Genomic DNA, 23,501 nt, shown 5'->3' on the forward strand with positions numbered 1-23,501 from the left:
GGATATCCTTTTCAATTGTGTATGGTCTGAGGTTGTTTGCATGAAGTTTGCTGTCATCATGGAACTCTAAGATATTCTTCAAATCTAGAAGGGCAAGCGAATCCCGTACAATGGTGGAATAAAAATAGACAGTGAGAAAGCCTGAATTTATTTACTTAATCCTTAATATTTTTGTAGTGCTGAGGATCAAATCCTGAGAATCAGGCATTCTAGGCAAGTGATCTATCATGGAGCCTTGCCCCAGGCCCTCACTGGTAGGTTCTAGGCCACAAACTCTACCACTGACTTCCACACTCAGCACGCTCTTGCCCACTCTCCCCCCCTCCCTCTCTCTCTCCCTCTCTCCTCCCTCCCTCTCTCTCTCTCTCAAGCTTTTCTTGGCTGGTGTGTATGTCTGGCGTGGTGTATGCTCCTGTGTGCTCCCCTGCAGTTGTCTTACACTGGAGATCACTGTCGAGTCTCTGCTCCCCTTGGCAGTTTAAGTCTCTTCGGGTCTCTGTCCCCCTTCACGGGACCGGGTTTGCAGGTGCGCGTAGTCCCGCCTATCTGCTTAGGTGAGTTCTGGAGATTTGAACTCAGGTGCTTTCAAGACCCCTCAGGCCCTCGCTCCTGCGCAGAAAGTACACTTAACCACTGAGCCATCTCTCTAACGTCTCCCAGCTCTCCTCTTCTGAGAACAGCAGTATCCACCCCTACAGGGCACTTCTGCCCAGATGCTCCCTTCTTTGACATTTGTATTACTACATAGAAAAGTAGTGGGTTTCCATAGGACTTATTAATGCCATCTTTAACTGTGATTAGCTGTCTCCCACTCCCTCCTCTCGTCCATCCCCTCCTCTGACCCCACTTAGGCCATTTTACCACTAGTACCTACACGACCACCCTCCCCTTAAACCCTCTTCTCTACTCCCTCACTCACCAGACCCTTCTAGCTTATCGGCCTCTACTACTGGCTTTTACTTCATCCCACATATAAATATACATATTTAAAGCTAGGATCCACATATGAGAGAGAACATGCAGTATTTGGCTTTCTGGACCTGGGTTACCTCACGTTGCGTGATCTTTTCCAGTCCCATCCATTGCCCTGCCAATTTAATAATTTCATTTCCTTTACAGCTAAATAAAACTCCATTGTGTAAATGTAACACGTATTCATTATCGATTTATCAGTTGAAGGGCATCTGTACAGGTTCCATTTCCTAGCCATTGTGAATCGTGCAACAAAAACATCGATGAACAAGTATTTCTGTAGCAATGTGGAAAGTCTTTGGAGTGTACGCCAAGGAGTGGTATACCTGGGTAATATGCTAAATCTATTTTTAGCTGTTTCAGACCTCTTCACACTGAGTTGCACAATGTCAGTATCAGTTAGCACTTTTACTTTTTTTAAAATTTTTACTTTATTATCCAGCACATACATATATACAATATCAAATGACAGAAAACTAACTAACTTCTTAACTACCTTTGAAATTCAATTCATGAGATTGCATGTCGTCCTTGCTCAGGGGCCACGCTAATCTTCTCTGTGTCGCTCCACCTTAGCAGATGTGCTGCTAAAGCAACTCCCACTTTTCCTCTTTGAGACAGGGTTTCACTATCTAGCTCACCTTGGCCTCAAAACTAGCAAGGACTTGCATCAGTCCCTGATGACAGCTTTTCCATTACAGAGTAAGAACTTGCTGGTCACTAGGAACCTATGTTACCACACACGGAGATGGACCACAGTGTCACCTTTATGCAACCACATTGCGTCTGCTATCATAGGAATGTGGGGTGCATTTGAATGGGACGGAGCCCCTTCTTGGCTCTTGGCTAGGCTCAAGAGTTAACTTGGGAGTTAAGGTGCCTGATGTTCACAGTCACACAGAACTTCTACTGAGTCAGTGGCCTCTGGCCTTTTGTGGGATGAATTTTAAGAAAGAAATCCACATAGGGTGAGATTTACAAAGATTTTATTAAAGGGCTTCAGGGAAGAAGAGAAGGAAAAACTCTTCAATGACAGCAGGGCCCCCCACAAATGGGAAGGAGGACCCCATTAAGGAATGTAAAGGAGAAGCTGGATAGGGGCCCCGAACAGGGGGAAATCTGCCTGGTGAGCCTGATCAGGGTCTTTTGGGGGAATTTCCTGGAGGTGACAGCTAGTCATTCCAGGCCCCATGCCAGGTATTGATACATTTCACCAGGTTTCCAGGAAAGGGATTGATTCCATTTAAATACCTAGGAAAGGGAATGATCCTTCCTGGAATGGGGTAGTCATTACAGAATCTTCTTGGAAGGCGCAGCTTTCTAGCAAAGAAAGAGAGAAGGAAACTTTCTAGGAAAGGCAGAGATAGGAAACCTTACAGGTTCAATGCCATGTCTTGCATTTCTTGCTTTTAGCCATCTTTAGTTTACTCTCAGCGGGCCTGTAACCCGAATCTGCCTCTGGCCTGTGAAGGACAGGAGGGAAGCTTGTCCAAAGCATGGGCTCGGTGACAACTGACAACTGTCCAACTCAGTAAACACAGCTCAAGTCACAACATGTGATAACTGCACCCAGCACAAAGCATGAAAGTCAAAGGCCTGAGCGTAAGGGTCATTCTAGTTCTGGTCACTGAATATTTCCAATAAAGTTAAACATTCCATCTAGTATCTTGGTCACCAAAGGGTGTTGTGTGGTGAAGCTCACGGCTTCCCCATTCGCCTGCATGGCCAGTGGTAGCTCGTTGCACGGCCTATGTGAGGTTTGTGGATTGCTGCTTCGACATGCTTGAGGCTCATAATTATTGCTGCACATTCACAGTGTGACTAACGGCCGTCTCTGGGGAATCTGATGGCAGCATACAGAAATGAACTAAATCATGAAATGCTTAACAATTTGGGAAAGATATTAGTCTTCGTTTTTAAAAAAAGAAAACCTGGATCTCATGTAGCCTAGGCTATCCTGGAACTCCCTATGTAGCTGCGGTTGGCCCGGCATCTTTTGCAAGTCCTCCTTGAGTGATACAGCCTCAGACATGCACCACCAGGCCCAGCGTGCTCTCTCATCTAATGACACACTGTTCCGTGTGCCGAGGCTTACAGCTTTCCTTAAACAGTGAAAAGCAGGAGAGGGAGACGGATTCAATGTGGCCACACTGGGAAGAGCAGGGATCCAGTGACCCACTGCACCCCAGTGCATCTTGGGATCCTTACACGGGGTCTGGGTTTACATGGAAATCAGAGGCAAGGGTAAGCAGCTGCAGTGCAGTCAAGAGGTGGCCCCCCACATCCCGCTGCCTCAGTCTCCCCTGCAAGGCCACCCCTGAGGTAAATTCCTCCTGTGGGCTGCGCTAGGCTTCATCAGCCTTGTCTTTGGCCAGCATGGGGTGTCTGGGGAAATTCTATTTTCTTGAAGTTCATTGCTTCAGTGGGAAAGGCAGAGCCTTTCCTTCTTTCTTTCTTTCATTCATTCATTTTCTCTTCCTTCCTTCCTTCCTTCCTTCCTTCCTTCCTTCCTTCCTTCCTTCCTTCCTTCCTTCCTTCCTTCCTTCCTTCCTTCCTTCCTTCCTTCCTTTCCTCCCTTCCTTCCTTCCTTCCTTCCTTCCTTCCTTCCTTCCTTCCTTCCTTCCTTCCTTCCTTCCTTCCTTCCTTCCTTCTTTCTTTCTTTCTTTCTTTCTTTCTTTCTTTCTTTCTTTCTTTCTTTCTTTCTTTCTGCCTATCTGTCTTTTCAAGGTAGGGTCTTGCCCTAGCCCAGGCCAACCTGGAATTCACTACGTCATCTCAGGCTGGCCTCAAACTCACAGCGATCCTCCTACCTCAGCCTCCCAAGTGCTTGAATTCGATGTGTGTGCCACCACACCAGGCATCCATCCTTCCTTCCTTTCTTCCTTCCTACCTTCCTTTCCTCCCTTCCTTCCTTTCTAAATTTATGTATTTGAAAGTAGAAAGGAAGAATGAAGGAATTAATGCAGGTATGAATGAATGGGCATGCCAGGGCCAGCAAGCAAGCCCCAGTGTTTCTTTTCTTTCTATTTTTGTTTGTTTGCTTATTTGTTTGTTTGTTTGTTTGTTTTTTGACATATGGTCAGGCTGTAGCCTAGGCTGACCTGGAATTCACTATGTAGTCTCAGGCTGACCTTAGAGTCACAGAGGTCCTCATACCTCTGCCTCCCAAGTGCCTTTTTTGAGACATGGATTCACTCTAACACAGACTGATAGGGAACTCAGTCTGTAGCACAGGTAGTCTAATATTCACAGTGATCCTCCATCCTCAGTCTCCTGAGTTCTGGGGTTATAGGTGTGAGCAACCATGCCTGTCTCAATTAAAATTGGGTTTTTAATTTCTTAACTTTTGGGCAAGAATTTTTAAAGTTATTTTCAAAATATTTATTAGCATATGTTAATCATGTGTAATAATAATTTTATCTGTACATATTTATTACATATAACTCAGTTTTGTATATACTTTACAAATAGAGACATGCTTGAAAATCAGCCTTCAATGCAGATTTGGAAGTTTCGCAATCATGTCCCAACTATACCCACACTATATGGCCTTGTTGTGTGAAGGTGCCTAATGAAACCAGCAATCACTCAAATCTCACATGTACCTGACAGGACCAAAAGAAGGAACCAGTTATATTATGCACCTATCACCACAGCTTAATGTTAGCATGGTCAAGAATACCTGCAATTCTATCATTTTGGAGGCAGAGATGGGATGAGGAGGAATTAAAGTGCTTCTACTACATACAGAGTTTGAGGCTAGCCTGAGCTATTTGAGACCTAGTTTATAATATAAGTAGGGGCTGGAGAGATGGATTAGTGGTTAAGGCATTTGCCTGCAAAGCCAAAAGACCCCAGTTTGGTTCCCCAGGACATGTGTAAGCCAGACACACCGGGGGGGGGGGGGAGGGGTTGGGCACATGTATCTGGAGTTCCTTTGCAGTGGCTGGAGGCCCTGACATGCTCATTCTCCTTCTCTCCCTCCCCCTCTCCCTCTGCCTATTTCTCTCCTCCTCTCAAATAAATAAATAAAACATAAGCGTGTTAATGACAATAAAAATCCTAAACCCTAACCAAACCAAACCAAAATAAATATGCTTTTCTAGAAGAATGTGGTAGTCTGTGAAATTTTATAATGAGTTGTGATTAAGTACACAGAGAAGCTTTGAATAGACTGTTATAACCTCCACTCTGGGAAGTGTCTCAATTGTGCAGCACAAGGATGTCTCAGTATCCACTCAGACATGAAGGCGTCTTTTGGGGGTTGACAAATCCTGGGATGGAGACATTGATGTCTAGAGAGACATGAAGCCTACAGTAAGATAAAGAGAGATGGTGCCAAATATCAAGTGAAATTCTAATATTTTACTACCAAGTGATCTTGTTTAAATGTGTATATACAAAATCTGAAAAACTAAGTTAATTAGTATGTACATGTGTTTATAAACAACTGTGTGGTTATCATTAAAGCTGGAATTACAATATTGTTTGTTATTATTTATTTGAAGGAGAGAGAGAGAATGTGTGTGTCAGGGCCTACAGCCACAGCAAACAAACTCCAGACGCATATGCCACCTTGAGCATTTGGCTTACATGGGTTTTGGGGAATCAAACTGCAGGCAAATGCCTTAACCACTCAGCCATCTCTCCAGCCCCAGGTTGTTTGTTTTTGACATGATTTCATTCTGCAACAGCTGCTAGACTTGGACTCAGCAGTTTTCTCAGGCTGGGAGCTGAAAGTAGGAGAGTCACGAGTTCAAGATCAACCTCCACTATATTGGGAGTTTGAGGTTACATGAAACCCCGACACACACACACAAAACAATCTTTGATATTTGAAGGGGATTTATAAAGCTTCCTGGTAAAATAAAAGCAAGAAGTTGGAAAATGGCAGTGTGGATTTTTCATTTTCTTGTGTGTTTATTTCAGGTGACTTATGTCATCAGAAACCCTAGAGACGCTCTTGTATCTGGTTATTACTTCTATTCTAAGTCAAGTTTCATTAAGAAACCAAAGTCACTAGAAGAATATTTTGAATGGTTCATCCAAGGAAAGGGTGAGTGTGCTGAGAAATGGAGGGTCTGGGGGACGTCAGAGCCTGCTATACTCACCACAGGCCCCTTGTCTCTCTGAACCTCCCACCAACCTGTGGGCACAAAGCACTGCCTATCACACCAGGTCTCCGTGCCCGCTGGCTCTTCTTTTTAACCACCCGGCATAGAATTGATCCCAGTTTCCACTTGCTTCATGACAAAACATCCGACTTCCTGAATCTAGCTTCCAGTCCGAACGCACACTCTCGCATGTTTCTCCTCTGCTCTTGTAATGTCTACCTTTCTTTTATAAAAAATATTTTTTCCTCTCCATCCCCCTCTCTTCTACTTTGCTGTCATCGTTTCCCCTCCTATTGCGCAGGTGTCGTGTAGGCGTGGCAAGCGCTGTGAGCTCATGAGAACCGAGGCCACCGTGTGTCTGGTAGACAGCACGGGAAGCAGTCCTTCCCTCCTTTGGCTCTTTCTTTCCACCCCTGTTCTGCTTCAGACTATGGACCCTCGGCCTCCTGAGGTCTGTTTGTTGGCATAGCCTTCACATACAACCAAAGAACAGTTGTCTTGCTAATATTCTACCAGTGGGCACATGTGTCTGTCCGTCTGTCTGTCTGTCTGTCTGGCCCAGTGGTGTAGCTTGCAGCATTCGCCGCTGGGTGAGACTGCTCATGACTCCTCCAGCAGCCACACAGCGTCTTCTTGCGCTGTGACACTTAGCCAGCAGGGAGGAAGCTTCCAGATTAATTCCAGCTTTACCCTCTCTGTCCTGCAACTGAAGCATGCGCAGTCTTCAGCAATAGCGTCTTACCATCTAGTTCCGGTGGGCAACCAAGAGAGATGGCAATCGCCTGTGTTGTTTTGCTGGCTTCAGGGCTTCCCGGACCAGCAACTCCCTGATAGATAACCCAGCCCTAGCATTGTTACTGTGGTGGTTTGAATAGAATAGGTGGCCCCCAATATATTCAGTTGTTTGTTTGTAGTTTGCATCTGCTGGCTACCTGGCTGGAGGCAATGTCACTGGGTGGATCTTAAGGCGTGGTGGTGGGTTTCTGATTTCAATCTAACGATATGCAAAGTGTGCCTAGCTGGAGTTCCTGAAGTGTGCTGTGGCTTTTGACCTTTAGGCTTGTACTTCCTTCTCTCTGCTTGGTCCTGTGAAGGCAGGCCAGCTTCTTCTGCCATTATGGAACTTGCCCTGGATCTGTAAGCTTCAATAAGTCCCTTCCTCCATAATTGTTCCTGGTCTGGAAGTTTATCTCAGTGAGCCTGAATCTGTCTGCTACAGTTACTGTGAGATTTTTCTATAGTAACCTATGGATTAGGAGCAGCATTATCCACCTATACACATGATTTCAAAACTCACTTTGAAAAAGTGTAGTTTAGGGCTGGAGAGATGGCTTAGAGGTTAAGGCACTTGTCTGTGAAGCCTGAGGACCCAGGTCTGATTCTCCCAGTCCCATGTAAACCAGTTACAAGAGGCCTTGGCATGCCCATTCTCTCTCTCTCTCCCTCTCTCTCTCTCTCTCTTTCTCAATATTTTTTTTTTTTTAAATTTAAGCATAGTTTACATTAGCTAAAAAGAAGTAGATTTCCAGGCTGCAGAGATGAGTCAGTGGTTATAGGTGTTTGCATGATAGCTTGGGTCCTATTCTCCAGTATCTGCTTAAAGCCATATACACAAAATGGCGCTGGCCTTGGGAATCTGTGTTTGCAGTGTGGGAGGCCCTGGCACACCCATATACACTCTCTCTCTCTCTCTCTCTCTCTGTCTCTCTCTCTAAGGGTTTGTCAATATTTTCAAAGAACTAACTTTATTTTACTGATTCTTTGTATTTCTGCTTCATTCATTTCGGCCTTCATCTTAGTCTACTGCTTCAGGGTTTGATTTGTTCTTGTTTCTGCCATGTCTTAATATGCATCAGTTTTGAGCTCTCCCTGACTTTTATTCATTTCATGGGCGGTGGGGGGGCACGATGGGCATGCTAGGGCAAACAGGCACCTTTAACAACTGAGCCTTTCTGCAAGACTGCCTTCTCCTGGGTTTGGTTTGTTGTGTTTTCATTTTCATTTTATTCTAGGATTTTTACTTTTATTTTCTTCTTGATTTCTTTAGTGGCTTACTCATCATTGAAAAGTGTGTTTAAAACATCCTGAAACTTACTGGGGAGGGCCTATTTTTCTACCTGGCAAAAGAGCAAAGTCCCCAGATGCCCCCACACCCATACCCTTGGCACTTTATTGTTGGATTCTGAGCTCAGGATAAGTGGAGAAATCTGTTCTACTCCTCAGCTCTCGGGGAGCCCCACTTAATAACTATACAAGAAGAACTGGGATGCTGGTGGGCATGGAGGACCCCCCACAGCTTCCACCTCCCTCCAACCTATGCCACATTTCACCTGCCTGCCTGTGTGTGTTTTAAAAGGGAAAAGGGAATAAATTTTCTAAACTCAGAAAAAAAAAAGTGTAGGCAGGCGTGATGGCACACACCTTTAATTCCAGCACTCGAGAGGCAGAGGTAGGAGGATCACCGTGAGTTCGAGGCCACCCTGAGACTACATAGTGAATTCCAGGTCAGCCTGAGCTAGAGTAAAACTCTACCTCGAAAAAAAAAAAAGTGTGTTTAATTTCCATGAGTCTGTATTTAATGTTCTTTTGTTAACACATTTTTCTTGATATTTTATTTTTATTTATTTGTTTGAAAGAGAGAGAGAGAGAATTACTGCACCAGGGCCTCTAGCCACTGCAAACAAACTCCAGATGCATGTGCCACATTGTGCATCTGTCTTATGTGGGTCCTGGGGAATTGAACCTGGGTCCTTTGGTTTTTCAGGCAGATACCTTAACAACTAAGCCATCTCCCCAGCCCTTAATGATCTTTCTCTTGTTGATTTTTAGATGTAGTTTATTGTGCTCTGATAGAATACAAAAAGTTGTGTATTTCGGTTTTCCTATATTTGTTGACCATTGGTTTGCACCCTAATAGGTTATCTATTTTAGAGAAAATTCTACAAGCTGCTGAGATGTGAATTCTGCTGTGTTTGGGTAGATCGTTCTGTAAATATGTTTTAGGCCCTATTGATCTATGATGTCATTTAACTAAAGTGCTTCTCTGTTAATTTTTTATCTAGATGACCTTGCTATTGATGAGAATGGGGTAATGAAGTAATTCTGTATTTCCTTTGTTGGGGTTAGTGACACTGCCTCAAGTAGTTTATGAAATTGTGTGCACTTATGTTAGAATTTTAATGTCCTCTTGATAGGTTGTTCCACTAGTTTCTTTTTGAAAATATTTATTTTTTTACTTGAAAAAGAAAGGGAAAGAGGGAGAAAGAGAAAACAGAATTCGTATGCCAGGTCCTCCCATGACTGCAAATGAATTCCAGATGCACATGTCATTTCGTGCATCTGGCTTCACGTGGGTCCCAGAGCGCTGAGCCCGTTAGGCTTTTCAAACAAGTGCTTTTAACCACTTAGCCAACTCTCCAGACCCTTTATCTCTTTGCAATAGTTTTGTTTTGAAGACTATTTTGTCTAGTATTGGAACAGCAATGCCTTCTTGCTTCCTTCTTCTATTTGCTTGCACAACCTTTGCTTACACTTTGACATTAAGGTAGCATCAGTCTTTGATGGTGAGGTGGGTTTCTTCTAAACAGTAAACAGAGGGATGCTGTTTTCTGATCCAGCATTTCGCTCTGTGTGTTTGATTAGGGAATTGAATCCATGAGTATTCAGTTATTATAAGTGTGTATTAATTCCTGCTGTTTTATATTTTCTAATATTTTGTTTATTTATTTATTTGAGAGAGAGTGAGAGATAGAAGGGGGAGAGAGAGAGATAATGGGCACACCAGGGCTTCCAGCCATGGCAAACAAACTCCAGATGCAGGCATCACATTGCGCATCTGGCTTACATGGGTACAGGGGACTCAAACCTGGGTCTTTAGCCTTCACAGGCAAGTTCCTTAACTACTCAGCCATCTCATCAGGCCCTAATTCCTGTTGTTTTGTTGATTGTGTAGCATCTGCTTTATTTTTGTCTTCATTTGCTTTACCTCTGTCCTAGCTTCACTCTTCCTCTGTAACCTGCTGCATGTTTTCATCCTTTTCTCCAATTTGAAGTTATTATTTTTTTTCGTTTGTTTGTTTTTCGAGGTAAGGTCTCACTCTAGCCCAGGCTGACCTGGAATTCACTATGGAGTCTCAGGGTGGTGGCCTCCAACTCACAGCGATCCTCCTACCTCTGCCTCCCGAGTGCTGGGATTAAAGGTACATGCCACCATGCCCAGCTTGAAGTATTCTTTCTAGTATTCCTTGTAGATCTGGCTTAGTGATCGCACATTCCTTTGTCACAGAATTTTTCATTTTCCTTCATTTATGACAAATAGTGTGGCTGGATATAGTTTTGTGGGGTTGGCAGTTTGGGTCTTTCAGAACTTTGTCTACATCATTCTAAACCCTTCTGACTTTTAGAGTTTTCACTGAATATGAGCCATTACTCTTAAGGGCCTGGCTTCATATGTGACTTGGGTCTTCTCACTTCCAACAAGCTTTCTTTGTTCTGTAGAATTAGTATTTTGACTATAGTATGGTATGGGCTCTTTCAAACTCTCATCAGCACTTATAGCCCTGCAAGGTATATCTAGTCCAAAGTTATTTCTTTCATATTCCTCCTGCAAATCAGTTTCAAAAAACCAAAATTAGGCTGGAGAGATTTCACAGTGGTTAAGGCACTTGCCTGTAAAGCCTAACAACCTGAGTTTGATTAACCAATACTCACATGAAGCCAGATGTACAAAATTGTCCATGCATCTGGGGTTCCTCTGCAGCAGCCAAAGGACCTGGCATGCCCATTATCTACCTCCCTTTATGTCTCCATCTCTCTTCTCTTTGTGTCTCTCTGCTTGCAAGTAAATATTTTTTTTTTTCCAGGGATGGAAAGATTTCTCAGTGGTTAAGGTGCTTGCCTGCAAAGCCTAAAGATCCAGGTTCAGTTCCTCAGTACCCATGTAATACACAAAGATGCACAAAGAGCCACATGCATCTGAAGTTCAGCAACAGCAGCTAGAAGCCCTGTTGCACCCATATTCTCTCTCTCTCTCTCTCTCTCTCTCTCTCTCTCTATCTCTATCTCTCTGTCTCTATCTCTCTTTCTCTCACCTTCCTTCTACATAACTAAAAAATATTTTTAAAAGACCAAAATCAACATGTTGTTCAGGTTCACTGCAGCAATGACACCACTTCTCAGCACCAACTTTATCTAGCAGTTACCTTTCCATTGCTGTTACTAAACATCCAACCAAAAATGGCTGTTGGGAGGAAAGGATTTGTTTTGTTTCATCTTTATGAGAATTTTCATCCTTGCAGGGAAACATGTCAAAGCAGAGGCTGGGTATTACATCTGTGGAAAGAATGAGATGGCTTTGGCAAGGGAGGCTTGAGCTGTGACACCCCAAGTGACACATCCCCTTCAGCAAGGCTTCACCTCCCCAAGTGCCACCAGCTGGGGTTGAGTATGTGGCTTAATCACAAACACATGCAGCTATGGCAGACATTGCACATTCAAACTACCAAACCTCCCTTGACTTTAGAAGCCATGTACCTGCTGCTGAGAGACCCTAGAACGTGACCAATGGGGCTCACATCTAAAAGACTTTACTTTGAGAGTCAGGTAGACTATATATATGAATGGACAAGCCAGGACTTCATGCAATTGCAATCGAACTGCAGACACATGCACCACTTTATGCATTTGGCTTTATGTGGGTCCTACAGAAACAAACCCAGGCTTTCAGGCTTTGTAAGCAAGTGCCTTTAACTGCTGAACCATCTCTCCAGCCCCACAAAGGTTGCTTGTGGTTTACTAGAGTACTTTCTGGGTCCTCTCAGTGCCTTTTGAGGACATAACTTCCTATATTGGGGCCCATCTCATTTGTTTGTTTTTCAAGGTAGGGTCTCACTCTAGCTAAAGCTGACCTGGAATTCCCTATGCAATCTCAGGATGGCCTTGAACTCATGGCGATCCTCCTACCTCTGCCTCCCAAAGTGCTGGAATCAAAGGTGTGCACCACCACATCCACCCAGCTCCCATCTCTTTTTTTAAAATTTTTTGTTGTTGTTGTTCATTTTATTTATTGATTGATTTGAAAGTGACAGAGAGAGGGAGAGGCAGACAGAGAGAGAGAGAGAGAGAGAGAGAGAGAGAGAGAGAGAGAGAGAGAGAGAATGGGTGTGCCAGGGCTTCTAGCCACTGCAAACGAACTGACAATACTTTTCAAACTCAGAAGCATGGGGCTGTTACTGAAGAAAAACATAGCTTCCATTTGCTGCAGTTCATGACTTAGTTCTGGGTTTATAAAGATTTTGGTCCCCAGGCCTGAAATGAGAGGTAACCTGACCCAGTCTCTTGACTGTACATTGGTGAGGGATCCACTGGCCTCACCACAAGCTAAACAGAGACAGCCTGGTTACCAAGTGGTTATCAGAGGTATTCTAGGAATGTCTGGACTATGTAAGGCACATATACACACAACTCCAGTCAGAGGTGAATCACTTGGATTTTCTCCCATCTCTTTTTTAAAATACTGAGTGGGACTGGAGAGATGGCTTAGCAGTTAAGGCATTTGCCTGCAAAGCCAAAGGACCAGGTTTAATTCTCCAGGACCCACATAAGCCAGATGACACATGTGTCTAGAGTTCATTTGTAGTGGCTGAAGGCCCTGGCATGCTCTCTCTCTCTCTCTCTCTCTCTCTCTCTCTCATAAATAAAATAAAATACTGAGTGTATTTTTTTTTCTGAGGTAGGGTCTCATCCTAGCTCAGGCTGACCTGGAACTCACAGACATCTTCCTACCTCTTCCTCCCAAGTGGTGGATTAAAAGCATGTACCAACATACCCACCTGCTTTCATATATTTTATAAATACTCATGTGTTAGTGGTTCCACCACCTTTCAATATGTCACCTGGAGAGCAAAGCCTCAAACACCGAGACCATTGGGAAACAGTTTAGTTTTCAAGCCCTAGCTTCTTTTCTTGGACTCCAAGGGATTATCTTCATCTCATGATGCAAAATACTCTCATCTAATCTGCTATGACCTCAGTGCTTTGACTGCTGTATCATTGCTCAAATTTCCACATTCAGGGTTTGGGGACTTGCTCACTGGTTAAAGGCCCTTGCTTACAATGTGTGTCTGCCATTGTTCAGTTCCCTAGCACCCACATAAAGCCAAATGCACAAAGTGGTGCATGCATCTGCAATTCTCATTCTATATTTCTCTACTCCCTTGCAAACAAATATTTTATGAATAGTTTTTAAAAATTCAGCCTGGAGATAGGCCTTAGTTAAAAAGCTGCTGGTCTGGATTTTATTTGCAGTGGCAAGAAACCCTGGTATTCCCTCAATCTGTCTCTATCTATCTATTTATCTCCACATGAATAAATAAAAATATTTTTTAATTTTTTCTTTATTAGTTATGTACATACTCAATGTGTAACAGCCATGTTATACAATCTCCCTGTCCTCCCCCCTCCACAGGGACCCTCCTCATTGAGGATTGTGGGTTGTGCGTTGTGAGGGTAGCCATCAGTTATGGGGAAGAGGCAATGTCTCTGTACATAATGTCCCAACTTGTGGCTCTAACAATCTTTCTGCCTGCTCTTCCATGAATTTCCCTGAGGCATGTTGGGTTTATTTTAGATTTACTTCAGTGATGAGGTCTTAGAAGCCTCTGGATCTCTGGATCTCTGGTTTGGTAGGAGTTGAGTGTCCTCTGTGTTTATCTCCTTCACCCTTGTGTTGATACCAAGTTCACCAAGAAAGCAGCACTCTTGCTCATTTCCCCAAATACTCTATTGTTTCAGTTAGGGCCCTGGTGAGATGTGATGGGCCAATTCTGTCCTTAGGTTCTGTGTCCAGCTAAAAAAAAGAGAAGCAGATTCTCCAATGAAGAGTGAAGTCAGCACTAGATAAATGGGATAACCATAAAAATAAAGGCAAGGGCCTTTATTTTTAAATTATCTCTGTGCTTTCATAATGAGATAATCTCTTCCTCATAAACACTGCAGCTGCTGGAAACTTCCAAGGTGCTGCTTTGTTATCTGATCCCACAAAAGTCTGAAAATATAATAAGTTAGTGAGCTTGAATTTCACTTTACACATTCATACACAAGTATGTACATACTTACACATATGTGTCACAATATCATACTGCCTGCTGTGACAATATGGAGGTTTTGTCAATTAGACCTAATCTTAGCAAGGGTTAGGAATCATAGTAAGGATTGCAGAATGGACTGCTTTCACGGAGTTTATAATCCTCACTCTCTCTGTTTCCCTCACGAAGTGCCATATGGATCATGGTTTGAGCACATCCGTGGGTGGATGTCCATGAGAGACAAGGACAACTTCCTGATGCTGAGTTATGAAGAGCTGAAGAAGGCATCATCATCCTTACAGTTGCCCCAAACCTCTCACCACTGTTTGTACTCCCCCTGCCACTCCCTGCCTCAGTGCCTCAGTGTCCCCCTTTCCTCCTCTTGGTCAAAGGTCAGCCATATGAAAAGCCTCTAAGAGTGAGCTTAGCTCTCCCCATTGTCGGGAGCCATAGAGCAAAAGCCTCTCCATTTTGCCTGGGCCTGTTCTTAAATTGACTCATTTATTAGAAAGCTGGTCCATCCAGCTTGCAATTAGGAATGTTGGTCAGCAGACTGTTTGCAGAATCTTATCTTTTGCAAAAGACCAGTTTACAGTCAGGCTATTAAGCCATTGAGGTCAGGCTGTTAAGCCATTGAGGCAAAGTTAGATAAACAGTCGGTTACATCTCCTCTAGGCTCCCTAAGGTTAGATAAACACCTGGTTACATCTCCTCTAGGCTCCCTAAGGTTAGACAAACACTCGGTTACATCTCCTCTAGGCTCCCTAACAATCCCTCGGCCCTAAATCACATCAGCCTGCTTTCTTCCCCTATATAACCATTGTGTAAAAAATAAAAATCAGAAGACCTTGATCAGAACATAGACTTGGCCTCCTTCTTTGTGTGTCTTGTCTCTCATCCAGGTTAATTTCCCCTCGGGTCCTTGTTTGACTCTCCGCTGGCCGGAGAACCCCATTGCCCTGCTCCTGGTTAACCCTTCGCAAACTGCAGGGTCCTCCTCCTCTCCTTTTATATTCCACCTTACGTCCTAAAGGTCTGTTATGTTCAGTGAGACAGAAAACATGAAAGCTTTTGCATCTGTGCTGGTGGCTGCAAAGGTTCTGGGGGAAGGACATGTTATTGTACCTGTAACCTGGTGTGGTAGTTTGAATAGGTGGCCCCAGTATACTCAGTGTTTTGTTACTTTGTAGCTTGGATCTGCTACCACCTGGCTGGAGGTGGTTCACTGGGCAGATCTTAAGGTGTGGTGCTGGTTTTGAGATTTCAATCTAAAGTTATGCAAAGTGTGCCTAGCTGGAGTTCCTGAAGTGTGCTGTACTGTGTGGCTTTTGGCTTTTAGGCTTGTGCTTCTCTCTCTCTCTCCCTCTCTGTGCTTGGTCCTGTGAGAACAAGCCAGCTTCTTCTGCCATTATAGAACTTCCCCTGGATCTGCAAGCGTCAATAAATCCCTTCCTCCATAACTGTGCCTGGTGTGGAAGTTCATCTCAGCGAACATGAAGCTGTCTGCTACACCTGGTAATGAGAGAAAAGCATGCTTTCAAACTCACAGCAACCCTCGTGCTCCAGCCTCTCAAGGGCTGACACAAGCCACCCATTCCTGGCCATGCATTACTCTGTGTGAGGTCCTCCCTGGACCTCTCCTTGATAAATCTCTTTTATTCTCAAACATTTCATGCAGCTGAGGATAACCTTGAACTGATGTTCTTGCCTCTCCCTCCCACATGCCGGGATTATAGACATGTACCACCTCTGCTGCTTCCTTGATGAATCTTGACCATTGTTTAGATCTTGTGAAATGGAAATATCTATCCTAGGGTTTTTTTTTTTTTTTTTTTAATGGTTTATTGAGGTAGGGTCTCACTCTAGCCCAGGATGACCTGGAATTTACTATGTAGTCTCACACTGGCCTCAAACCTGAGTGCTGAGATTAAAGGTGTGTGCCACTATGACCAGCTGTTTTTTTATTTATTTATCTGAGAGACAAGTCAGGGTCGGGGGAGAGAAGGTGAGGGGGCAGAGAGAGAGAATGGGCATACCATAGCATCTAGCAACTGTAAACAAACTCCAGATGCATGTTCCTTCTTGTGCATTTGGCTTACGTGGTACATAGGTACTGGGAAATTTAATCTGGGTCCATCAAATTCACAGCCCCTGGCTGGTTTTTGTATTTTTGCAATACACCATTTCATTTCGGAAGCAAGTAGCTGGTTTGATTTTATAGATTTGTGGTTGGAGAGACATTTTGCTTCATGATAAATTACACCTGAAGCTGGGTGTTGTGGCACATGCCTTTCATCCCAGCACTCAGGAGGCAGAGGTAGGAGGATCTGTGTGAGTTTGAGACCATCCTGAGATTACAGAGCAAGCTCCAAGTAAGCCTGGGCTACCGTGAAACCCTACTTCAAAAAATATATATCAACCTGAGTCTTAAGCATACCTAGACATGAAAGATATACAGGTAAGGATGAGGACTTGGTCTTGAGGCTGAAATGGGTTAAACCTTTAGGGCTTTTGAAATGGGCTGCATGGCACAGGACATGTGTGTACAGAGGATAAGAAAGCAGAGGCTTATGGGTTGAGAAGTGTCCCTACATAATTCAGATATTTCTGTCTAAACCTCCAGTCCTTCATTGCACCCACCACACCCAGCCAAAATGTCTTTAAATACAAAAACTATTATATTTATATTCAAAACTGGTGTGAAGGGCTAAAGGAACAAAAGAGGAGTCCTTAAAATGGAAATTAACACCCAGGATGTTAGGCAGAGACAAGCAGAGTAGATGTGATCAGAGCTGGAACGTAAGTGCATGAGAACAGCCATTGCTTCCTATGCTTTGGAGGATTCTTCTTAGACTCTACTGGGCTTTCAGTCTCCTGCAGAGACTCATGGGAATTTCCATGTGCCATAGAATCAAGAGGAATAAGTATAATGGGCCAGGCGTGGTGGCACATAATGTTTATAATGGAATCAGCATCATAAACCACATGAGTGAACATTTGACCATGAGGGCTTATCTCGAGTAAACTGATCAGACAGTTTAAGCCGTGAGTTCTCTTGCAAACCCAGACTATGCCAGGCATGGTGTTGCATACCTTGAATCCCAGCACTCAGGAGGGTGATGTAGGAGGAATGTTGTGAATTTGAGGCCAGCATAGGCTGGAGTGAGAGTCTGCTTCAAACAATCAAATACAGTTGGAGAGATGATGGCTTAGCGATTGGAGGCACTTGCTTGAAAGGCTTAATGGCTCAGGTTTGATTCTCCTGTGCCCAGGTAATGCCAGATGCACTGGGTGGCACATGTGTCTAGGGTTCATTTGCAGTGGTGGAAGGTTCTGGTGTGCCCATATTCACTCTCTTGGTTTGTCCCTTTATGTCACTGTCTCTCAAATAGATAATAAAAACCACAAGAAAAAATAAATAGAAGGTAGTTTGATGAATCCGCATATTCACTTAGCCAAACAACTGTGTCAGTGTTGTCCTGGGGCCCGTGACCAGCGCAGGCTTATCATCATCATTATTATATTTAAAGTCTTTATTACAGCGAGAAAGAGAACGGGCATGGTAGGGCCTCTAGCTACTGAGAGCGAACTCCAGACGCACATGCTGCTACCCCTGCATCCGGCCTTACATGGGACGGAGGAATCACACCTGCGTCCTTTGGCTTTGCTTGCAAGCACTAAACCATCTAAACCACTAAACCATCTCTCCAGCCCCAAATACAGGTTTTTGAGTCAGTTTTCAGTACCAAATATGCATTCCCTCCCATGAAACAGGTCTCAAAAACCATTCAGAACGCAGTTTGTTACCTCCATAGAGTCATCCGCTATTACTGCAGTGGGTACGTCTTGTCTGGCTGGTTAGGTGCGAAGCAGGCCAGGCCGCAGGGTAAAATCTCAGTGACGATTCTCCTTTAACAGCCTGCACAGCACGCTGCAGTGCTATGGAAGCTAGCCAGCAGGAGTAAAGCCTGCAGCTTAGCTCCAGTGTGATCTCTCTGAGACTCAGAGCGTGCTGTCGTCAGCAACAGGGTCTCATCATCCAGCTCTGGTGCGCAGCCAGGGTTACTTGTCATGCCCTGTGTTGTTCTTTGGGGAGGGGAGACGTCTCTGGCCTGCCTAGGCAGTAGCTCAATGTTTAAGCCCTTTCTCTCATGAGGAAGGTTGAATAGTTTACATATTAAATTTGACATTGGGTCAGGGGAGATGGCCCACTGGTTAAAGGCACTTGTTTGCAAAGCTTGCTGGCCTGGATTTGTTTCTCCACCACCCGTGTGAACCCAGAAATACAAAGAGGTGCAGTCCGCAGTAGCAAAAGACCCTGGCATGCCTGAGAACACACACACACACACACACACACACACACACACACACACACACACGCACACAGAGAGAGACACACATACACATAAATAAATAAAGATAGTTCCAAATTAATTATAGAAATTGCGATTAAATAACTAGTTAATTGTATAAAGGAAAGTTTACCAAAAGGCAATATTAAAGAATATTGATGAGCTTTCACCAAGGTTCATTCTCTCAGTCTATATTCAGGCCCTTTGATGCCCTTTCCCCTCCGAACACCCCAGTCATGCGTCCTGTGGAGCCCACGCAGCAGGGCAGCGTCGGGACAGCCTGAGTGGAAACGATCCAGCTGATGGGGAGGTGTCTGGTTTTAAGATAAGCCTGGTACATGGTAGATGTGTGAGGCAGCCCTGCGTCCCTGTGACAAAGTGCCAGAGAACAAAAATGTGCAGGAGAAAATGTTCATTTCAACTTGGGCAGATGTTCATTTTATTATGGCTTTGAGGCAATTATATACATATACATATACATATACATATACATATACATATACATATACATATACATATACATATACATATACATATGCATACACACACATACATATAATATATATATATGGATATTTTATATATATATATATATATATATATATATATATATATATATATATATGGAGAGACAGAGAGAGAGAGAGAGAGAGAGACCCTTCAAGGACACACTTCTACAGACCTAACTTCTTTCTACTGGGCCCCGTAAACTACTTTCTAATATGCCCAAGGCTGACCATCATGCTTTTAAGACTTAAATAATGGGGACACTTCTAACCTATCCATAATAGATAATACCTAGTCTGTTGTTCCTTGTTCTGGCTGTTCTAGTTACTGGTACACAAGCTTTGAGAAATGACAAAAAAACTAGGGATATGTGGTAGAGACTTGGCTTTGAGATTAAAGGTTCTTATCTGAACACTTGAAGGTCTGGATTTGACTTCCTACTACCCAAGTAAAGCCAGATGCACAAAATGAGACATACATCAGTTGTTCTTCCTGTGTGACTAATTCTCTCCCTCTCCCTTCTCACAAATCAATAAATAAAGAAAAAAGAATTATGATATTTTAACAAGTAAGAACAAATATAAGCACTTATGTTTGTAGGATATGTCCCATTTTGATTTACTTGACTTTATAATTTTAGACAGCTGCACAGAAATACTGAAACCCATGAAGGATTAGATGGGCTAGGGTCTCAAGACCTATCACTACATTTGCTATAAGCATGTACTTGGTGTTTTCCAGGCATCTGTGGGGAGTGGAAGGATCACTTCACATCAGCCCAAGCTGAAACCTTTGATAAAGTGTTCCAGGAGAAGATGGCAGGCTTTCCTCGAGAGCTGCTCCCATGGGAATAACATCCACAGACCTTTGGGTCTTATATTGGTAGTGACACATGCTACACTGTCTTTATGCTTGTGTGTGACATTAGGTTCATGGAATAAAAGCTAAACGTTCATTTTTATCTAGTTGCTTGTTAAAAACTGCTCAAGTACCTCTGTTCAGTTCATATTATCCCAGCTCTTGAAAATCTTTATTATATTTCAAATGATACAGCAAGTATATGAACATTGTACCTAGTAGTGTCAAAATATTTTAGACAAGAAATAAAATTTAGGGCTGGGGCGATGGCTCAGCGGTTAAAGGTACTTTCTTATAACGCCTGACAGCTCTAGTTCAATTACACGGTACCCACAGAAATCCAGATGCACCAGAAAATGGTGTATGTGTCTGGAATTCATTTGCAAGGGCAGGATGCCATGGTGTGCCCATGCATTTGCTCTTTCTTTCTCGCTTACTTCATAAATAAAAATAATAAAATCTAGAACAATTAAGTCTCCTTTTCATTATTTTTATGTGTCACCATGTTCTATTATTATTATTATTATTATTAAGGTCAGAGGAGTATTCTTCCAATAAGTTTTAATTTCTTATGAGATTAACAGTAAATACTGGTCTAGAAAGTAGAAAGATGGGGCTGGAGGTTAGGCTTAGCAGCTGAGGCACTCGCCTGTGAAGCCTGAGGTGAGACTTGGCTCTTGAATTTTTTTTTTTTTTTTTTTTTGTGGACATACTCAGTGTGTAAACAGCACATGTTGGTCCATCCTTTCCCTCACCCCTGCTGCTTTCCCTCCTCATTGGGGATGCTACTTATCCCCATGGGGATTGTGGGCCATGCACTGTAGGGTAGGCACCAGTTTTGGGGAAGAAGCAATGTCTCCATGCATAATGTCCCAACCAGTGGCTTTAACAATCTTTCCACCCCCTCTTCTGTGAATTTCTCTGAGCCATGTTGGGTTGGTTTTAGATCTTCAGTGATGGGCTCTTAGGAGTCTCTGTGTCTCTGGATCTCTGGTTTGGTAGGTGTTGAGTGTCCTCTGTGTTTATCTCCTTCGCCCTTGTGCGATATCAGTTGCACCAAGAAATCACAACACTTGCTCAGTTCCTCAATTACTCTATGGTTTCATCTGGGGCCCTGGTGAAGTGTGATGGACTGACTCTGTCCTCAGGTCCTATGTCCATCCGAAAAAGAGAAGCAGATTATTCAATGGAGAGTGAAGCCAGCACAGTCTAATGGGATAACCATTGATAATTTAGAGAGAATTTAATATGTGTAGGCCTGTTTGTAGCCCAAGATTAGTGGGAGCTTGATATTGGAGAATAAACTTGTTATCTGGATATGATTCTAACTTGTTTCCCAGTTCCAGATATGGGTTCCTTTCCACAAAGTGGATCTGTTAGCTAATCCAAGAGCAGTTGGTTACACACCATGGCTCTGTGCCACTAATGCACTTCTGTGAGCATCATGTCAGGTTGTTTGCTTCTGAGTAGCTTAGTCCTCAAGTTTCTTGGACAGATGTTGGCCACTTTTCCCCAGTACCTCATGTAGCACCTTCTGGCACTAGATGGACTAACTGTCCGGGGACTGGCTCTCCTCCAGATTCCAGCCAGGTCTCTCCATGTTCCGTTCTGACAGCATATGGTGTCTTTGGAGGTAGGGTCTTACCATTGACCTTTGGTGGGTAATCAAGTACTCTGATAGAAATATGTCTTCTTTGGGGAAACCTTGTGGGTCTCTATGATCAACAGTTCAGTGTGGGTTGTGATTCCACCTTGGTACTGGGAGTTAAAGGTCAGTGCCAAGGGAAAAGGAAGAAGAAAAAGAAAGAAAATATAAAAGAGAAAGAAAATAGGAGAAAAGAAGCAGGAGAACATTAAGGTTAGGCTTCATCTCACCCTCTCTAGGGCTCTTTGATGCAGGTGTTTCCTCTAAGGCCCTGATGAGGGTTCAACCTTTTAGTCTATCTTCAGGATACAGGATTTTATGGTGCAAGTTCCATTTGGGTCCAGTTGTGTGTCGCCCCTCCCCCCATCCTTATCCTCCTCTCCAGCCCTACCCCACCTATTGTCTAAGCCTTGGGATGCCTACTAGGTATGTCAGCATCTTGGGCTGGTCCAGGTTAGGAGCCACAGATGAGTGAGGCCATGCAATAATTGTCTTCTGTGATTAGGTGAGTTCACTGAATATGACCTGTTCCAAGTTCCACCATTTTTTTTAAACAAATTTCATTGTGTCATTTTTTTCTTACTGCTGAGTAGAATTCCATTGTGTAGCTGTAATACTTCTTGCTTATCCATTCATCCTCTGAGTCAAGTTCAGTTCTTAGATATTATGAATTGAGCAGATACAAACATGGTTGAACTGAGATGTGGAGCTTTTAGGGTAAATGCCCTGTAAGGGAACAAATGGGTCTCTTGGCAACTCTACAGCTTACCTTTTTAAGAGCCTCCATATTACTTTCCATAGTGGTTGTACATCTTACATTCCCACCAACAGTGAATGAGGGTTCCTCTTTCTCCACATTCTTGCCAACATTTGTTTTCATTTGATTTTTTAATGTTTGCTAACCTTATGGGGGAAAGTTGGAATCTCATACTTTTAAAAAATTTCATTTCCCTGATGGTTAGGGATGTTGAACTTTTTCTTAAAATGTGTGTATCCCATTTATATTTTTTCCTCTGCGAACTCCCTATTCAGTTCTCTGTGCCACTTGGTGAGTGGGGTTTTTTTTTTTTTATTAAGAATATATCAGAAAGATTATGCACCCTGACCGAGTTGCCTTTATCCCAGGGATGCAGGGATGGTTCAACATATGCAAATAAATAAATGTAATATAACATATAAATGGTCTGAAAGACAAAAATGACATGATCATCTCAATACATGCTGAAAATGCATTTAACAAAATCCAACATCCTTTCATGGTAAAAGTATTACAGAAACTGGGAATAGAAGGAACATATCTCGACATAATAAAAGCTATTTATGACAAACCTAGAGCCAACATAATACTAAATGGAGAAAAACTTGAAGCTTTTCCACTAAATTCAGGAACAAAACAAGGGTGTCAACTGTCCTCACTTTTATTTAATATACTACTGGAGTCTTAGCTATAGCAATAAAGCAAGAGACACTCATAAAAGGGGTCCAAATTGGAAAGGAAGAGATCAAATTATCACTATTGGCAGATGATATAATTCTATATATAAAGTACCCTAAAAACTCTACTGGCAAACTGTTACAGCTGATAAACACTTTTAGTAACATAGCAGGGTAAAAACTAAATACACAGAAATCAGTAGATTTCCTATATACTAACAACAAACATGTGGAGAATGAAAGCAGGGAATCTCTTCCATTTACAATTGCCTCAAAAAACAAAACAATACAAAACCCAAAAACACAGTATTTTGGAATAAACTTAACCAAGGAAGTGAAGGATCTCTATAATGAGAACTTTAAAACACTTAAGTGAGAAATTGCAGAAGACACAAGGAAATGGAAAAACATTCCATGTTCTTGGATCGGAAGAATTAATATTTTGAAAATGTCAATTTTACCCAAAGCAAGCTACAAATTTAATACAATCCCCATCAGAATTCCAATGGCATTCTTCAAAGAAATAGAAAAAACA

General features: G+C 43.0%; 1 protein-coding gene and 1 non-coding gene across 2 annotated transcripts in view; both read right to left on the bottom strand.

The window, feature by feature from the left end:
• The window catches only part of LOC123454763 (3-alpha-hydroxysteroid sulfotransferase-like), a 46,847-nt gene extending 28,596 nt beyond the window's left edge, over positions 1 to 18,251 (bottom strand). Inside the window, exon 1 of the mRNA XM_045134088.1 lies at positions 17,978 to 18,251. The gene's annotated coding sequence lies outside the window, so the exon portion shown is untranslated. The remainder of the gene's footprint in view (positions 1 to 17,977) is intronic.
• On the bottom strand, positions 1,467 to 1,568 carry LOC123454919. The gene has a single exon (XR_006633569.1). It is a non-coding gene; the product is annotated as a U6 spliceosomal RNA (small nuclear RNA).
• Positions 18,252 to 23,501: the final 5,250 nt, after the last annotated feature.

The sequence above is a fragment of the Jaculus jaculus genome, chromosome 14 (genome assembly GCF_020740685.1).
Source record: "Jaculus jaculus isolate mJacJac1 chromosome 14, mJacJac1.mat.Y.cur, whole genome shotgun sequence".
NCBI lineage: Eukaryota > Metazoa > Chordata > Mammalia > Rodentia > Dipodidae > Jaculus > Jaculus jaculus.